Consider the following 16,537-nt stretch of genomic DNA (forward strand, 5'->3'; position numbering starts at 1 on the left):
GCATAAAACTCCATTGTCTACTAGCTGATTAGGGGATCGTAATACGAATACAAGGAGTTATAGCAGCTTTATACTCCTTGAGCATTTCCTGTCTACCAGACACTGTGCTAAGAGATATACTATGTGTATGCATTAGCTCTGCCCTCACAGCAACCCTTTGTAATAGGTATGTTATTATTCCCATTTTGCAGACAGGGAACACTGAGGCCATTTGTCCAAGGTCACACAGCTTACGGGGCGGTAGAACTGGGATCTGACCCCAGGCTGTTTAGCTCCACAGAGTCAATGCTAGGATAAAGTCCAGCCCCTGACCCGGTCCTCCAGGCCATGCGGAGCCAGCCTCAGTTGCCCTTTCCACCTTCATCTCTGTCACTCCTCATCTTCTTCTGGTCAAGTTCCTCAGACATCCCAGGTGTCTCTCTCCGATGTCTGTGCCCTTGTTCACACTCCTGGTCCCCTCCAGCCTCTGCAGACTCCTGTTCACCTGCCATGACCCCGTTCTGGCGTGTGAGCATCTCGAGGCTGGGAATGGGTCTAAGTCGTTTTCATGTCATAAAGTCCTGCACATGGCTTGGAGCATCGGGGCCATGGCGAATTGTGGGTGGCGGCTTGGTGGGTGGGTGATGAGTAGCTGGAAGTGTGGGGGAGTGGATGAAGGGTGAACCAAGGGGCGGGTGGACAGACTGGTGGAGGAGTGGGTGGGTGGCATGTGCTGCAGTGCCCTCAGGGGGGCGGGGCCTGAGCAGAGCATGGGGGGCTGGACATGGGGAGGGATGGCGGCAGGGAGGGGTCTAGGGTGATGCCTACTTTTCTAGCTTGGGGACTTGAGTGAATCATGGTGTCATCAGGGCGGGGTGGGTTTAGGGGAGAAGGGGATGAGATCCATTTTGGACATGGGGGTGTGATGGGCCAAGGGTTCAGGAGGCCACTGGGGAGATGAGCCTCAGGTTCAGAGGCGACGTCGGGCTGCACAGAGAGACTCGGGAGGTCAGTATGGGTGGTGATTCGAGTCGTGGGGGCCAATGGCGTCACCACCTGGGATCTGGGCATGGGGTGAGAAGGACTCAGAACAGAGGAACAGCCACATCTCAGAGTCAGCAAGGGAGGGGAAAGGATTATAGTCCCCCAGATAGAAAAGCCAGGAGTGTCAGAGCAACAGAATAGTCTTGCGGAGAGGAGAAACAAGGTGTTGGGGGTGTAAGAAGCCCCCAGGGCATGAGGGAACTCCATCAGTGCTATTTAAAAAAAAACTATTTTTCCATTTCAGTTCAACTTTACAAATATTTATTGAGCTAAAAGGTTCTGTGTAAATCCATTTTGTAAATTAAATTTTTGTGCAACAAATACCATTTTAACTGGGCCTGGGGTGGCAAGGTTTGGGAGACCATTCATTATTTGAGGAGCCCTGAGTCGAATTCTTTTGAAAAGGTTTGTTTGGTTTGTTTTTTGAGTCAGCAAGGATTTTGGCTTTTCAGGCTTGCAGAGTGAGGCGTTCATTTGTTCCACATGCATTTTGAAAAGATCCTTCTGGCTGCTGCAGAGAAAACGGGCCAGGGAGGCAGCCGGGTACCTAGGGAGGAAGCTGGTGCAGTGTCCAAACAAGAGATGGTACTGGCCTGGACGGGGGTGACTCTGGGGGATCAAGGGGAGGGGATTTGAGGGTTGTGTAGGAGGTTTTTTAGAAAGATAGGACATGGCCTAGCATGGTGGCTCATGCCTGTAATGCCAGCACTTTGGGAGGCTGAGGCAGGTGGAGCACTTGAGGTCAGGAGTTCGAGACCAGCCTGGACAACATGGTGAAACCCCTGTCTCTACCAAAAATACAAAAAAAATTATTAGCGGGGCATGGTGGGGCATGTCTGTAGTCCCAGCTACTCGGGAGGCTGAGACAGGAGAATCACTTGAACCCGGGAGGCGGAGATTGCAGTGAGCCAAGATCGCGCCACTGCACTCCAGCCTGGATGACACAGCAAGACTCTTTCTCAAAAAAAAAAAAAAAAAAAAAGATAGGACATTGCCAGCCATGGTGGCTCACACCTGTAATCCCAGCACTTTGGGAGGCTGAGGCGGGCAGATCACCTGAGGTCAGGAGTTCAAGACCAGCCTGGCCAATATGATGAAACCCCATCTCTACAAAAAATACAAAAATTAGCTGCTTGGGAGGCTGAGGCACAAGAATTGCTTGAACCTGGGGCGCAGAGTTTGCAGTGAGCCGAGATCGCACCACTGCACTCCAGCCTGGGCGACAGAGTGAGACTCTGTCTCAAAAAAAGAAAAAAGAAAAAAAGATAAGACATAGTCTTGGGCTTTACTTCTGGGTGAGTGAAAGAGGAGAAGGAAGAGGGATAGAAGCCTCCTGGCTTCTTGGTCGCCTGAGGGTGACCAGGTTAGATGATACTGGGATGAGGGCATGGTCTCCAGGGAAGGTCACAGACTGGGCCCTGGACACATGGAGTACATAGTGTCTGTCCACAAGATGGCCAGCAGAGCTGCTGTAGGAATTTGGAGCTCAGAGGTGTGAGCTGGGCTGGAAAGGGAAATGTCACATCTGCGACAGGGAAGGAGGGAAAACCCAGAGCTCATGACAATTGGTCAAGAAATATCGCCAGTATTGAAAATATTTGTTGAATGAAGTATTCACGGAGCACCTCCACGTGTCAGGTACAGCGTGTGGCAATGAAACAGACAGAACTCTCTACCCTTCAGGGCTGACACTTTAGTGAGAGGAGCAGGCAATGATCAGGATAAATTATGCAATTACATGGCCTGTTGTATAATGATATGGGCTGAGAAAAACAGGAAAGCAGGCAGGGACAGGCCCAGGGAATGTGCTGTGGAGGGCTGGGGAGTGTGGCAGACACACAGGTTACATTTGCTGAATTCATTTGAGCCTCACAACTACCATATGAAGAAGGCTCTATAACTACCCCCATCTTAGAGATGAGCAGCTGAGTTGCAGAGAAGATATTTGCCCAAGGTCATGCAGCCACGTAACTGGCAGAGCCTGGATTTTTACCTGGAGTTCATACTTTTGAGTCCTCCCGCTAGGGTAAAACTCCCTCTCAATGACAAGATCAGGTCTCAGCAAAGATTCTGAAGGAAGTGAGGGGGTAAGGTTCACAGACATCTGAACACAATCAACATTCTAGGCAGAGCAAGAGCACGTGCTAAGGCCCTAAGCTAGGCACGTGCCTGGTATATTTGAGGAACAGCCCAAAGGCCAGCATAGCTAGGGCAAACGGAGCAGGTGGAGGAGGGAACCAGAGGTGGCACAGGGCTGCCTGTGGCGTCTGCAGGGCTGTTAGCTTTCACTTGAGGTGCAGTGAGGCCATGGGGAGTGTGGAACTGAATATAAGGAGTCATAGTAGCTTTATACTACTTGAGCATTTCCTCTGGCTTCTGTGCTGGGAGCAAAGTCAGAAGCAGGACACCAGAGAGGGCATGAATAATCCAGGCATGAGGTGACAGTGGCTCGGTCCACAGCGGTGGCAGCAGGGTGGGTGAAGGAGGACCGGTGGCACTGCTGATGGCTTGCGTGTGAGAGAGGAGGGTGGCAGAGGCTTCAGGTTTGGCTTGGGCCTGAGTGGCTGGAAGGGCAGGATTCCATTGACTGAGATGGGGGTAGCTGTGGAAGGAGCCACTTCATAAAGAACTTTCCATATCCATTTCCCTCTGAATCCCTGGCTACCCTGAGGTAGGTATTGAGACTTGAGCAGTTCCATGATTTGCCTGGGATTGCTCAGCTGGAAGGTAATAGAGCCAGGGCCAGAAGCCATATGTGCATCCTAGGGTCTGAAATTTTGTCTCATTTATTCAATCAACAAACATTTCTGGAGCACCTCCTGTGTGCCAGGCTGATGGAGGAGGCTGTGTCAACCAATGATCGTGGCAATGGTTACCTTACATCAGCATGAGCAGTGGTGAGGAGAAGCCGAGGGAGCTCTAGGAGCCAGTAATGGGCAGGAGGGAAGGGTGCTGCAGGGCCAGGGAGGGCTTCCTGGAGGAGGAGAATATGACATACAAGGACCACAAAGGACCACAGGTTCTCAGAGGATGACTGCCTATTGGGAAGTTGCAGAATCTTTTTGTTTTATTTTGTTTTGTTTAAGTGTTAATAATTGAGATATAGAAGCTGAGCGTGGTGGTACACACCTGCAGTCCCAGCTATTCAGGAGGCCAGAGTGGTAGGACCCTTTGAGGCCAGGAGTTCAAGAGCAGCCTGGGCAACATAATGAGATCCCCATCTCTACAAAAGTTAAAAAACTAACTTGGTGTGGTGGCTGATGCCTGTAGTCCCAACTGCTTTTGAGGCTGAGGCAGGAGGATCCCTTGAACCCAAGAATTTGAGGCCAGGCCTGGGCAACATAGCAAGACTCCATCTCTAAAGAAAAGGAAAAGAATTGAGATATAATTCACATACCATACAACTCACCCATTAAAGTGTATAGTTAATGGCTTTTAGTATATTTACAGGGTTGTGTATCTGTTACCACAATCCATTTTTGAGCATTTTCATTACCTCCAAAAAGAAACCCCACACTCCTTAGCTGTCACCATCTCTCAGTCCCTGTCCCCACACCGGGAAGCCTGAGGCAGCCCAGATATACTTTCCGTCTGTACAGTGGCACCTGTTCTGGATATTTCATTGAAATGGAATCATGCCATGTGCTGTCTTCTGTGTCTGGCCTCTTCCACTTAGCATCACGTTTCAAAGTTCATCCATGTTGGAAGCTGCAGAATCTTCAACAGCATCACAGACGGCCCGGACCCAAGAGACTGTATAATGGTGCTTCCCGACCATTATAAAGAAGTGGGGCCAAGCGCAGTAGCTTATGCCTGTAATCCCAGAACTTTGAGAGGCTGAGGTGGACGGATCACTTGAGGCCAGGAGTTCGAGACCAGCCTGGGCAATATAGCGACATTTCATCTCTGCAAAAAATACAAAGATTAGTCAGGTGTGGTGGTGCGTGCCTGTAGTCCCAGCTACTCACGAGGCTGAGGCAGGAGGGTCGCTTGAGCCCAGAAGGTCAAGGCTACAGTGAGCTATGATTGCACCACTGCACTCTAGTCTGGGCAACAAAGTAACACTCTGTCTCAAAAAATAAAAAAGAAGAAGACGGGGGAATCAAGGAGGAGACTTGCCATTCTGTCAGCAAGGAAGAGGTGGGGAATTTGAGGAGGCCTCGGGCTCCTAGGCCAGGGCCCTGCTGCACCCTACCGTGCTGTGCACAGGCCGCCTCCCTTGGTTGCCACCTCTTTTCCTTCAGCTTTGGGCTCTGGGTGCATTTGGCTAAAAGTGACAACTCGGTCAGGAACGCATCTTCTCAAACACCGGTCTTTCCCGCCCTGGCAATTTTCATACCTTATGGTGAATCTTGAAATCTTTTATGCATCTTCAAGAATTTGTGTCTACTGACTCAGAATGTTTTGGGGTTTGTATTTTCTTTTCCTGCTCCTTAACACTTTTATTCAGGTGGCTATGCCTGTTTTTCTTGGTTTGGTGGTGTTCTCCCTGGGGGAGGCTGCATCGTCCTGGAGTCAGGTGCCTGGGTTGGAGGCCCTGCCCTGCTCTTCCTGGGTATGTGGTTGTCGAAGCTCTCCGTGCCTTGGATGCTTCCTTTGGAAAATAGAGATGACATTGTAGGGCTGTGGCAGGAAGGAAATGAGGTAAAGCCTGTTACAGGTTTGGCACTGAGTAGATGCTGGAGGTTTGGTTCTTGATCAGATGCTAAGGAGAGATAGCAAGGTCTTTCAGGGCCTGAGATAGCGAGGAGAGAAAAGTGAGCCACCTTGACCAGCAACCGCCCCTTTCTCCTCATTCCTCCCATCCCAGAGCCCCCTAGACCTGGACCTCTCCTCCCAGGGCTCAGACGTGGAAAGCCTGAGTTCAAATCCTGACCTACCACTCAGGTTCTGTGTCCCCACACCAGCTCGGCTTCCTCTGTGTCTCAGTTTCTTGACCTGTAAAATGGGAGGGGAGAGGGTGGAGGGTAGGGGGAGGGTGTTCCACTGAGGCCTCCAGGGAAGCCAAAAGGCTTCTGGGAGGGGGTGTGGAATAGAGGGGCCTTTTTCTTCTCCCTGGAGGGCTGGTTCCTGCTGATTCGTGGGTTTTTTGTTTTTGTTTTTGGTTTTTTTGAGATGGAGTCTTGCTCTGTCGCCCAGGCTGGAGTGCAGTGACACCATCTCGGCTCACTGCAACCTCTGCCTCCCAGATTCAAGCAGCTAATTTTGTATTTTTAGTAGAGACGGGGTTTTACCACGTTGGCCAGGCTGGTCTCAAACTCCTGACCTCAAGTGATCCACCCACCTCAGCCTCCCAAAGTGCTGGGATTACAGGCGTGAGCCACCACACCCAGCCTGGTTCCTGCTGATTTAAAGATCCAGGCAGGAGCAGTGACACCTGTTCAGGGGAAGTGGGTGGAGAGGGACACCTGCCTTCCCTCTGCTCTCACACGAGATGTGCCACATGGAGGTGGTGATGCAGTGAAGGGCCTCTTAGAAGGGCCTTTATTGGGCTTATTGGGCACATACTATGTGCCAAATATTTCACCTGCACTGTCTTCTCTGTCCTCACAGTAGCCTTCAGAGAAGGCACTCTTGTTCCCATTTGGCTGGTGGGGAAACTGAGGCTCAGAAAGGGGAAGCTGCCTCCCTGGTGTCACCCCACGTGTGAGAGGCTGAGCTGGGATTTGAACTCAGGACTGCATGACTCCTGCCCCTTTCCCAACTTCTCCTATCCGGGGAAAAGGAGGAAGAAGCAAGACAAGGAAGGATTTGAGCCTTTGGAACCCAGCTTCCCGGCTGCTGTGGGGATTCTGTGGGTGGTGGGAAAGGCATTGTAAATATGCATGACATGCAAATTTGCCTCTAAAAAAACAATGTGGGTGCCCACATGAGCCGGGATGCCAGGGTGCTCTGGAAAATGTAGTGTTGTGCAAACACTTGGGTTTCTATGACCACTGCTCCATGTCGTCTCCTTCCCTCGTGTCCCCAGGGCCAGTCTAAGGGTCTCAGGTGGAGGGCTTACCTCCAGCACCTCCTAATCACCATTCCTCCCCATTCCCGCAGGCACCCGTGCCTCCGCTCTGCCAGGAACCTTGGGGCCTTGTGTGTGACCAGGACCTGGTGGCCCCCGGGCGGTGGCAGAGCCCCTGTCCCAAGCTGCTTCCTGCCGGCACCTCTGATCGAGTGCCTAGAGGGATGTGTGTGCCAGCCCTCGGTCCAGTGCCCGCTCCTGAGCTGACGCCTGCTGGGCCCCGACAGCTTGCCGTGTTTCCTGTGCCCGTAGCTCCCTGGTTGGTAAGTAACTGCGTCCACAGGCCTTGTCTCCTCACCAGCCCCCCATGCTTGGCACAGTTGGGAAATGCCCAGCCTCACTTCCACTGGCACCCACATGCTGGCAGAGAGACCTCAGTGAGAGTTTGTATATGTCTGGGCACCATTTATAGTTCAACGGCCTGTCTTAGCCAGTCCTCCCAACAACCAGGAGGTGGGTGTGGTGATCATGCCCATTTTCCAGAGGAGTCAGCCTCAGAGAGGGGAAGCCACCTGCCTGGGGTGCACAGCAAGCCCAGCTCTGTCCACCTCAAAGGCCAGCTCTTGCCACACCCAAGCAGGCGGGGACAGGTGGTGCACATAGGCTTGGGACAGGAAGGGAGCCGTGAGCTGTGCTGGAGGCCATAGAACCTCTGGGGCCCCCAGGGCAGCTTCAGGGAAGGCCATCAGAATTCTTGAATCTTGGGGGACCCTGCATTCCTGCCCCTCTGGCCTGTTCTCCCCATGCTCCTCCAGCTCCCACTTTGCCATTGGGATAAGGTGCTGGGCCTGCCCCGTCTCCGACCGTCTGTCTGGGGGTGCAACCACAGTGCCACCGCTTCACCATGCTGCTTGCATCTTTTCTTCACCTTCCGCCTCCCAAGGCTCTGCTGGCATAACAATCTAGTTCACAGATGAGGAAACAGAGGCTCAACCAGGTCAAGGGGCCTACACGCAGGCTTACCCAGCCACCACGAAGCACTACATGGGGCCACTGGGGTAAAATCTGCCTCCTTCTCTGGCCTTAGCTCTGCAAGGACAAAGAACAACCGCTTCATTCCCCTCTGGCCAGCTAGCAGCTGACCCCGTGCCTGGCATACAGTGGGTACCCAGTAAATAGCTGTGGAAGGAAGGAAAGAGGGAGAGAAGGAGGGAAACCTCTCTTACCTCCCTCCACCCAGACACCAGCAGGACCCGAGAGCCTTCTGGCCTTTTGGCCAGTGCCAGTCCCTGCTGCCCCAGATGGCTTGCGGTGAGCCCATGCCCTCAGCAAGGTGGCCAGCCCCTCTGGTCCCAATTCTCTCATCTGCTAGAGCCTGCCCAGCTTCCCTGATGGGATGGTTATGAGAAGGGAAAAGATTCGTAAATATGTATAATATGCAAATGTAATGGGATCTTTTGTTTTTTTAACCCGTGAAGTTCACTGTAAATAATGTATGTAGAAGTGCTTCTATGAGAACAAGGAGCTGCCCGCTGGGGTGGCGCCAGCCTTATTATGACTAACTATGAAAAGGGCCCCATTAATTAGCTGCCCCCCAACCTGGCTCTCCCAACCTAGCTCCTAGTCTGTTGTTGCGGCTGCAAATAGCCGTTGCTTTTGGCTGAGAAGCTGGTGCAGGACAGGTGGTAAGGATAGCTTGGTCTGAGAGCTGTGTCTGTGGGGTTTAATCATTTGCAAACACTCCTTATTGTGCTGAAGGAATGCAAGGGCCTCTCCAGGGACTAAATGTGTAATGAGGGCCAGCTGAATAACAGCAAGCATTTCTTGAGCAATTACTATGTGTTGGGCATCGCGCTAAATGCTTTGCGTTTTTCATTGTTTCAGTTAAATTCCCCCATAACCCTGTGGAAGGTGGAGGGGGAGATTGAGGCAGGGACTTGGGGGTAAGGGCTCATCTGTTAACAGCCCAGCATTTCCTGAAAATTACTGCCATCCAGTGCTCACCTCCACCCTCCGGGCCAGGCTCTGACAACGCAGCTGAGCAGACAGCCCCTGGCGTGTGTGGCCCAGTGACGGAGAACGGGATTCCTTGGCACGAGCTGGGTGAGCAGCCGTCAGCATCGCGTGGAAAGATGGAGGCCCGGGCGGCAGCGAGGGAGGTGTTACTGCTGCTATTTTGCTAACAAGCTGGTTATTTAAAGAACAGCCGAAGCCGGAGCTAGAAAATGGGATGAGGTGTCTCCAGGGCAGAGGCAGCCAGGAGTGCTGGGTCCTGAGACCCAGGGACCTGGTTGGATCCCAGCAGAGTGGCCACACAGTCATTTATTTTTTTTTATCCACTTATTAGTATAGTAATGGCTGCCAGGCATGGTGGCTCAGGCCTGTAATCCCAGCACTTTGGGAGGCCGAGGCAGGCGGATCACCTGAGGTCAGGAGTTCGAGACCACCCTGGCCAACATGGTGAAACCCCGTCTCCACTAAAAATACAAAAATTAGCCGAGTGTGGTGGCAGGCGCTTGTAATCCCAGCTACTTGGGAGGCTGAGACAGGAGAATTGCTTGAGCCTAGGAGACAGAGGTTGCAGTAGTCACTGCACTCCAGCCTGGCCAACAGAGCCAGAGACTCTGTCTCAAAAAATAATAATAACAATAGTAATGGCACCATAAAGGCTGGACAAGGATTGCCTTGGTGGAGAAAAGAACATTGGGAAGGGAACCTCAGGGGGTTTCTGAGGGGCCAGCAGTGACCTGGGTGGTGGTTACATGACTATTTCCTTTTGATATTTTACTGCAGTAAACATTTTTGTTTTGTGCACTTTACTCTATTACATATCACAGTAAAACGGCTAAAAAACAATTGTAACAATAATAGCTAATGTTTATTGAGCACTTACTAACAGGCTGTTTGCTAAGCATTTTTTATCTCCTTAAATCCTCCTGGATTCTTTTATTCTGCCCATTTTAAAGAGGAAAGTGAGGCTTGGAGAGGTAAAGCTACTTGTCATGCTGCCAAAGAGTGGAGGAGGTGAGATGAGAAACCAGACAGACTGACTTAAGCCTCATGTGCAAGGATCACGGGTCCAGGAAGTTCCCTGCAAAGGGCCGGGGGCTCCTCCATTTGTTCCTCAGACATGTCCCTCTTGTATTTTTAAGGCTTGGGAGGCCAGGCAGGTGTGTGCAGTCATAGGCAGCAGATGAGGAGCCTGGGGGTCTCCAAGGGGACAGAGCAGAGCATTTAGCTGTCTAACAAGTATCAAAGAGCTGGGTGCAATGGCTCATACCTGTAATCCCAGCACTTTGGGAGGCTGAGGCAGGAAGATGGTTTGAGCCCAGGAGTTCAAGATCAGCCTGGGCAATATAGTGAAACCTCATCTCTCCAAAAAAAAAAAAAAAAAAAAAAAAAAAATTAAATAGCTGAGTGTGGTGGCAGTACCTGTAGTCCCAGCTACCTGGGAGGCTGAAGTGGGAGGATCACTTGAGCCCAGGAGGCAGAGGTTATGGTGAGCCGAGATTGCACCACTACACTCTAGCCTGGGTGACAGAGTGAGACCCTGTCTCAAAAAAAAAAAAAAAAGTATTAAAGGATAGGAGTGGGACATTCCTAGGGACAGGCCCGGGGAGAAAGCCAAGGCATACTCAGGTCTCATTTAAAGTAATAAAAGAGGTGGGAGAATGGCTTGAGGCCAAGAGTTCAAGACCAGCCTGGGCATCATAGCAAGACCCTCTTCTCCAAAAAAATTTTAAAAAAATTAGCCAGGCATGGTGATATGTGCCGGTAGTCCCAGCTACTCAGGAGGCTGAGGTGGGAGGATCACTTGAGCCCAAAAGTTTGAGGCTGCAATGAAGTATGATCATGCCACTGTACCTTAGCCTGGGCAACAGAGCAAGACCTTGTCTCTAAATAAATAAATAACATAAAAAAATTTTTAAAGGTAAAAAACGCCATGCAGGTGAGACAGGGTCAGACCCACCTGTGAACTCACTGGATGGGGGGCCAAACTGCAATTTTCTGAGGACCTATTATGTGCTAAGCACATTTGTTACCTTCTTTAATCTTCAGAACAACCTTGTGGGATTAGCAGTATTGGCCCCATTTTACAGATGAGGGGACTGAGGCCTAAGTCCACACAGACAGTGGGTAGTGAAGCTGCTCTGCCAGACTCCAGTGCCTTGTATCCTGTGCGTGCAGAAAGCCTTGCTTGGTGCTGGGGTCCCTGGCAGGGCAGGCCTCTGGGCATAGATGCTCCAAGCAGCACATGGCTGGAAGTGAGTTCCAAGGCAGCTCTGTGGGGCCCTAAACTGACGCTAGGGACATGTCATGGAGAGGGGTAGTCTGCTGTGCTGACAGGGCATCTCTTCGTTCATGCATTCCAAGGACATCTCTTGAGTCTAGTCCCTGCTAGTCCACACCCTTCCTGGAGCACACAGGCTCGGGGAGGGACAGATATTATACAGTCACCCAAAGACATAAACGGAATGAGGAGAGACTCCATTGGTGCAGTGAGGGAAATTAACATGGTGACATCATGAAGATGAACCAGTAGGAGACCTGTGTGACATGGCACTGTCCAAGATGGCCCTCTCTAAGGAGATGGCACTTGAGCTGAGACCCGAAAGGATGACGTGCATCCAGCCGTGCTGGACAGTGCTCATGTAACATCGTTGCTGTTAGCAGGACTATTGGGGACAACCCATTTGTCCATCACCATGGGACCAGTTAAAGCCATTTTACTGCAGCCACACCATGGCGCCTGCTGCAGCTGTTAGAAACAGGGCCACGGAGCTAAATTTATTATTGCATAAAGAACTTCATAGTGTGTCGTAGAGGTTTTTTTTTTTCTTAAAAAAAAGAGGTTATAAAACAGCATGGGTAGCATTATATCATTTCTGTAAGAATTATATGTGTTTCTGAAAACTGCACAGTGCTCTTCCTGGGAAGTGGGGGCATGGGTGATCTTTGCTTCTTCTTTCTACTTTTCTGGATTTGGAGTCTTTCCTGAGTTTTAGGACTTGTGGGGAGGAACAGAGGATTTTAGGGTTCCCACCATCTTGCCTAGGGTACTTCTTCTCTCCTGCTACCCACCTCAATGGGATAAGGCATGGGCTGGGGAATCAGCAGATCTGGGTCATCCCTTTGGCTGTGTGACCTTGGACAAGTCACTGGCCTTCTCTGAGGCTGAGTTTCCTCTTCTGCAAAACAGATAAGAATAGCGTCAGTGGGTGGGTGTGGGCTTAAGGGAGTAGAAACATGTGGAGGGCTAGGGCAGTACCAGGGTTGCATCCCTGACGGTGCTGCTGCTGTTATGACTGTGACTGCTAAAGGTGGCACCTACCATGTGTCGCCATGTCCTGCCAGGGCTCCCCAGGCTTACCTCTCCCTCCGTCACTGGGAGTCAGACCCAGTTAGGAGACAAGGCCCAGGGTGGGCCTTGTCACACTGTCAGCTTGGCTGGGCACAAGGCCAGCTGGACCTCAGGTCAGCACCACCCCACACCCTGCCTCCCTCCCCACCACCTCCCTCTTCATCACCTCCCTCACATCTGCAAGTGAGCATCCTTGCCAGATACGCTGTGATGGGGACACCCTAGCCCAGGATTTGCTTTTTTTTTTTTTTTTTTTACAACTAGTATACCTGCCCAGGAAAACAGATACTACTCTACAACCACTAAGAGAATCTTAAATCTCAGGCAGAACAACATACACTCGTGAAGTCAAACTCTCAGAATCATGGAATCTTAGTAATAAATAATCCGGCAACTGCAAACATATGCATTTTGCAAGTAAGTTCACTGCACCTTTCTTGATTACAGTGATAAATTAGAAACGACCTAATTCTCTGTTTGTGAGAGTTGGTTAAATAACTTACATCCGGCCAGACAATGCCATTCTCCGCAGCTATAGAAACAGTGCTGTAAATCTCTATTTGTTGACATGGAAACTTGTCCATGGCGCATTGTTGGGGAAAAACAAGAGGTTAAAAATTGGTGTATGTTGTGTGACATCTGGATTTGGAATCTTTCCTGAGTGTTAGGATTTGCAGAGAGGAACAGGATATCTACTTAGGTATCTACTAATTTTTTTTCACTTTTGTTATGAAAAATACATATAAACATATACGTGCTCTTGCCTAGGGAGATGCTCAGAAGAGTAGTCATTAAACTGTTGATAGTGGCTTTCTCTGGATGGTGAGATATAGGCGAGCTCTATTCTTATTTTTGTTTGTGTCATTCAGAGTTTTTTCAAGTAAGGTGATGGAAAACCCACCCCAAACTAGTTTAAACAAAAAATGGATTTGATTGACTTGTAACTGTAAAGTCCAGAGGTCTGATGGCTTCAGGCTCAGCTGGATCCAGGACCTCAGGGCCACCAGGACTTGATTTCTGTTTCTCAACTCTGGGTTGTTCTCATGTTCTCATTAAGCTCTCATGTACAGGTAATAAGATGCCTGTCCAAAGAAATAAGCAAGAATTCTTCCCTGATTGCTTAAACACAAGTCCCAGAACTAAGTCTTGGCCTTGATTGGTCAAATTTGTGGGATGTGCCAACCCCTCAATCAATTGCTGTTGCTAAGGGGAATTTGGTGCTCTGATTGGCAGCCTGGGCCTGTGTACCGCCCCCCACCAGCTGGGGGTGGGGTCAACACCACTGGAACCTCAAGAGCGGAGAGTGGGGAAAAGTGGCTTCCCCAGTAGTAGATGTAGGCTATGACCTAAAGTAGACCAAATGGTGGCCAAACCCAGCAACCCCACCTCCTGTAATTATCTGAATTCCCCAAGATGCATGATTTTCATAATCAGAAAAAAAAATGCAACTATTGAAAGGAGTCCTGGCCAGGTGCAGTGGCTCACACCTGTAATCCCAGCACTTTGGGAGGCCAAGGCAGGCAGATCACCTGAGGTCAGGCAGGAGTTCAAGACCAGCCTGGACAACATGGGGAAGCCCTGTCTCTACTAAAAATACAAAAATTAGCCCAGTGTGGTGGCCAGTGCCTGTAATCCCAGCCACTCAGGTGGCTAAGGTGGAAGAATCGCTTGAACGCTGGAGGCAGAGGTTGCAGTGAACCGAGATCATGCCACTGCACTCCAGCCTGGGTGACAGTGAGACTCTATCTCAAAAAAGAAAAAAAAAAGAAAAAAGAAAGAAAACAAAAGAAAAGAAAGGAGTCTTGAACCCAGATCTTATGGTTAGAAGCTCACTGAGGCAGCCTTAGACTTTCTTGGAGTCAGAACATTGGAATCTCTGAAGTACCAATTTCACTCAGGAGACATCAACCCTCTCTGTCCCGCCGGGGAGCTGTCCTGGCCCTCCAAATGACTGCAGTCTTTGGAGGAGAGGGGAGCACATGGATGATTTGTCTGGAATGTGAGAGGTGCTAAGGTGGATGTGCATACAGGGGCTGTGGGAATGAAAAGGCCAGCCTGAGAGTAAGGAAGAGGCTTCTTGGAGGAGGTGATGCCTAAACTGAGTAGCCAACCAGAGTGCTGGAAGAATGTTGTAGGCAGGAAAAACAATGTGTCAAACTCCCAGAGCATGTGGTGGGGGTGCAACTATAGGATGAGAGGAGGCAGGCCCAGACCACAGGGGCCTTGAATGCCACAGTAAGAACTTGGACTTGATCCTGAAGGCAGTGGGGAGCCTTTGGGGGATATTGTGAGATGAGGGAAGTGTCAGTGAGCTCACTCTGCCTTGTGCTGGAAGCATAGCCTGGAGGAGTTAGATCAAGGCCCCACATGGGGAATGAGAAAAAGGACCCAGTGCCCCTCAAGGGAGCCTTAGATATCTAATGGTCTAAATTCCTTCCCACCCTGAGTCAGAATTCTTGTCCTGAGATGCCCAGCCACTGCTTGCATACCTCCAGAGATGGGGAGCTCACTCACCATTTTCTGCTCTGCTAGTTAGAAAGCTTTTTCACAGGACCAATTCCACAATCCTGGCACTGCCCAAGACACTGAAGGCTGTCCCCCAAATGACCTGCTGGGAGGTCAGGCAGAAGCCTGCATTTCCAGGTCAGGGGGATCCAAGATGAGGAAGCCCTGGATGTCTGCAAACCCTGCTGGGAGTTTGAATGGAGGGCAGAGAGAGTCCCATTACCTTGACAGTACAGGAAGTGTTTAGGCCTTTAGACATACATCTGCTGCTTCAGCCAATTTTCCAAATGCGCTTTGCATTTTACACAGAAGAAAACTGAGGCTCAGAGAGGCCAAGCCGCCTATGTGACAACGCAGAGCAAGTTGGAGGCAGGGCTGGGACATGGACCCAGCCTCTCCCTCGCCTGCCCCTTCTGTGGCCCTGCTCCTTGTCTCCTGCCACCCTACAGGTGGGATCTGGTCACTTCATCTGCTTGGGTTTGGGCAGCTTTTTTCTGGAAACTCCAGTCATTGCCAGATCATCCCCTGATTCTCTTCTAAATCCTCAAATGCTTTGTGACTGTTTTGACAGCAGCATTTTTTGTTTCTGATATAGCAGTTATGACTTGCACGAGCTGTGTTTTATGGGTCATCTCCAATACTTTATCATGCCCCATGGTCTTCATTTAGTCGTTTGTCCCCACACTCCACAGACATTTATCAGTGCCTACCATGTGCCGGGTGCTGCACTAGACATGGAACTACAAGGACGAATCAGAGCTGCCCCTGCCCAGGGGAAATTCTCAATTCAGCCCAGGAGAGAAGCATCTCCGTCAGCGATGACAGGTGAGGCATGAGATATGAGAGGTAGGTGCTGATCACTCAGGGATATCTGGGGCCAAAGCAGTTGATTCTGTTCCTCCAAGCAGTGTTGAAGGATGAATAGGGATTCTCCAGGGAGAAGCAACTGGGAGGGGCTCTCTGAAGATCTCACCTGCCTCCTGTTGAGCTGTTAGGCAGGAGGGTGTGAGGGATGGTGGGGAGACATGGGGCTAGAGAGGTCGACCAAGGCTGGAGCTTAAAAGGCCTCAACTGTTGGGCTGGGGAGTTTGAACTTGACGCTTAAGGTAAAAGGGAGCCAACAGCAGGTTAGGTCGGGGTGTTGGAAAGATCCTGGCTTTGCCCAGGAGCTCAAGGCTACAGTGAGCTATGATCCCGCCATTGTACTCCTCCCTGGGTGACAGAGCAACACCCTGTCTCTCTCTCCCTCTCTGGACAGTGTCTCTAGATCTGTTGCCCAGGCTGGAGTTCAGTGGCATGATCAGGGCTCACTGCAGCCTCTAACTCCTGGGCTCAAGTGATCCGCCTGCCTTGGCCTCCCGAAGTGCTGGGATTACAGGCTTGAGCTACTGTGCCCAGCAGAGACCCTGTCTCTTTAAAAATATATTTTTAAGGCCAGGCGTGGTGGCTCATGCCTGTAATCCCACCACTTTGGGAGGCCAAGGCAGGTGGATCACCTGAGGTCAGTAGTTCAGTGGCCAACATGGCAAAACCCATCTCTACTAAAAAATACAAAAATTAGCTGGGTGCAGTGGCAGGTGCCTATAATCCCAGCTACTCAGGAGGCTAAGGCTGGAGAATTGCTTAAACCTGGGAGGCGGAGGTTGCAGTGAGCCGAGATCGCGCCATTGCACTCCAGCCTGGGAGACAGAGCA

General features: G+C 50.7%; 1 protein-coding gene across 3 annotated transcripts in view; it reads left to right on the top strand.

Annotated features, from left to right (window-relative positions):
- DLGAP4 (DLG associated protein 4) overlaps nucleotides 1-16,537 on the top strand; it is a 223,829-nt gene that overhangs the window by 54,698 nt on the left and 152,594 nt on the right. For all 3 annotated transcript variants that reach the window (XM_063659229.1, XM_063659227.1, XM_063659228.1), the window contains exon 2: nucleotides 7,069-7,299. The gene's annotated coding sequence lies outside the window, so the exon portion shown is untranslated. The remainder of the gene's footprint in view (nucleotides 1-7,068; nucleotides 7,300-16,537) is intronic.

The sequence above is a fragment of the Pongo pygmaeus genome, chromosome 21 (genome assembly GCF_028885625.2).
Source record: "Pongo pygmaeus isolate AG05252 chromosome 21, NHGRI_mPonPyg2-v2.0_pri, whole genome shotgun sequence".
Lineage (NCBI taxonomy): Eukaryota > Metazoa > Chordata > Mammalia > Primates > Hominidae > Pongo > Pongo pygmaeus.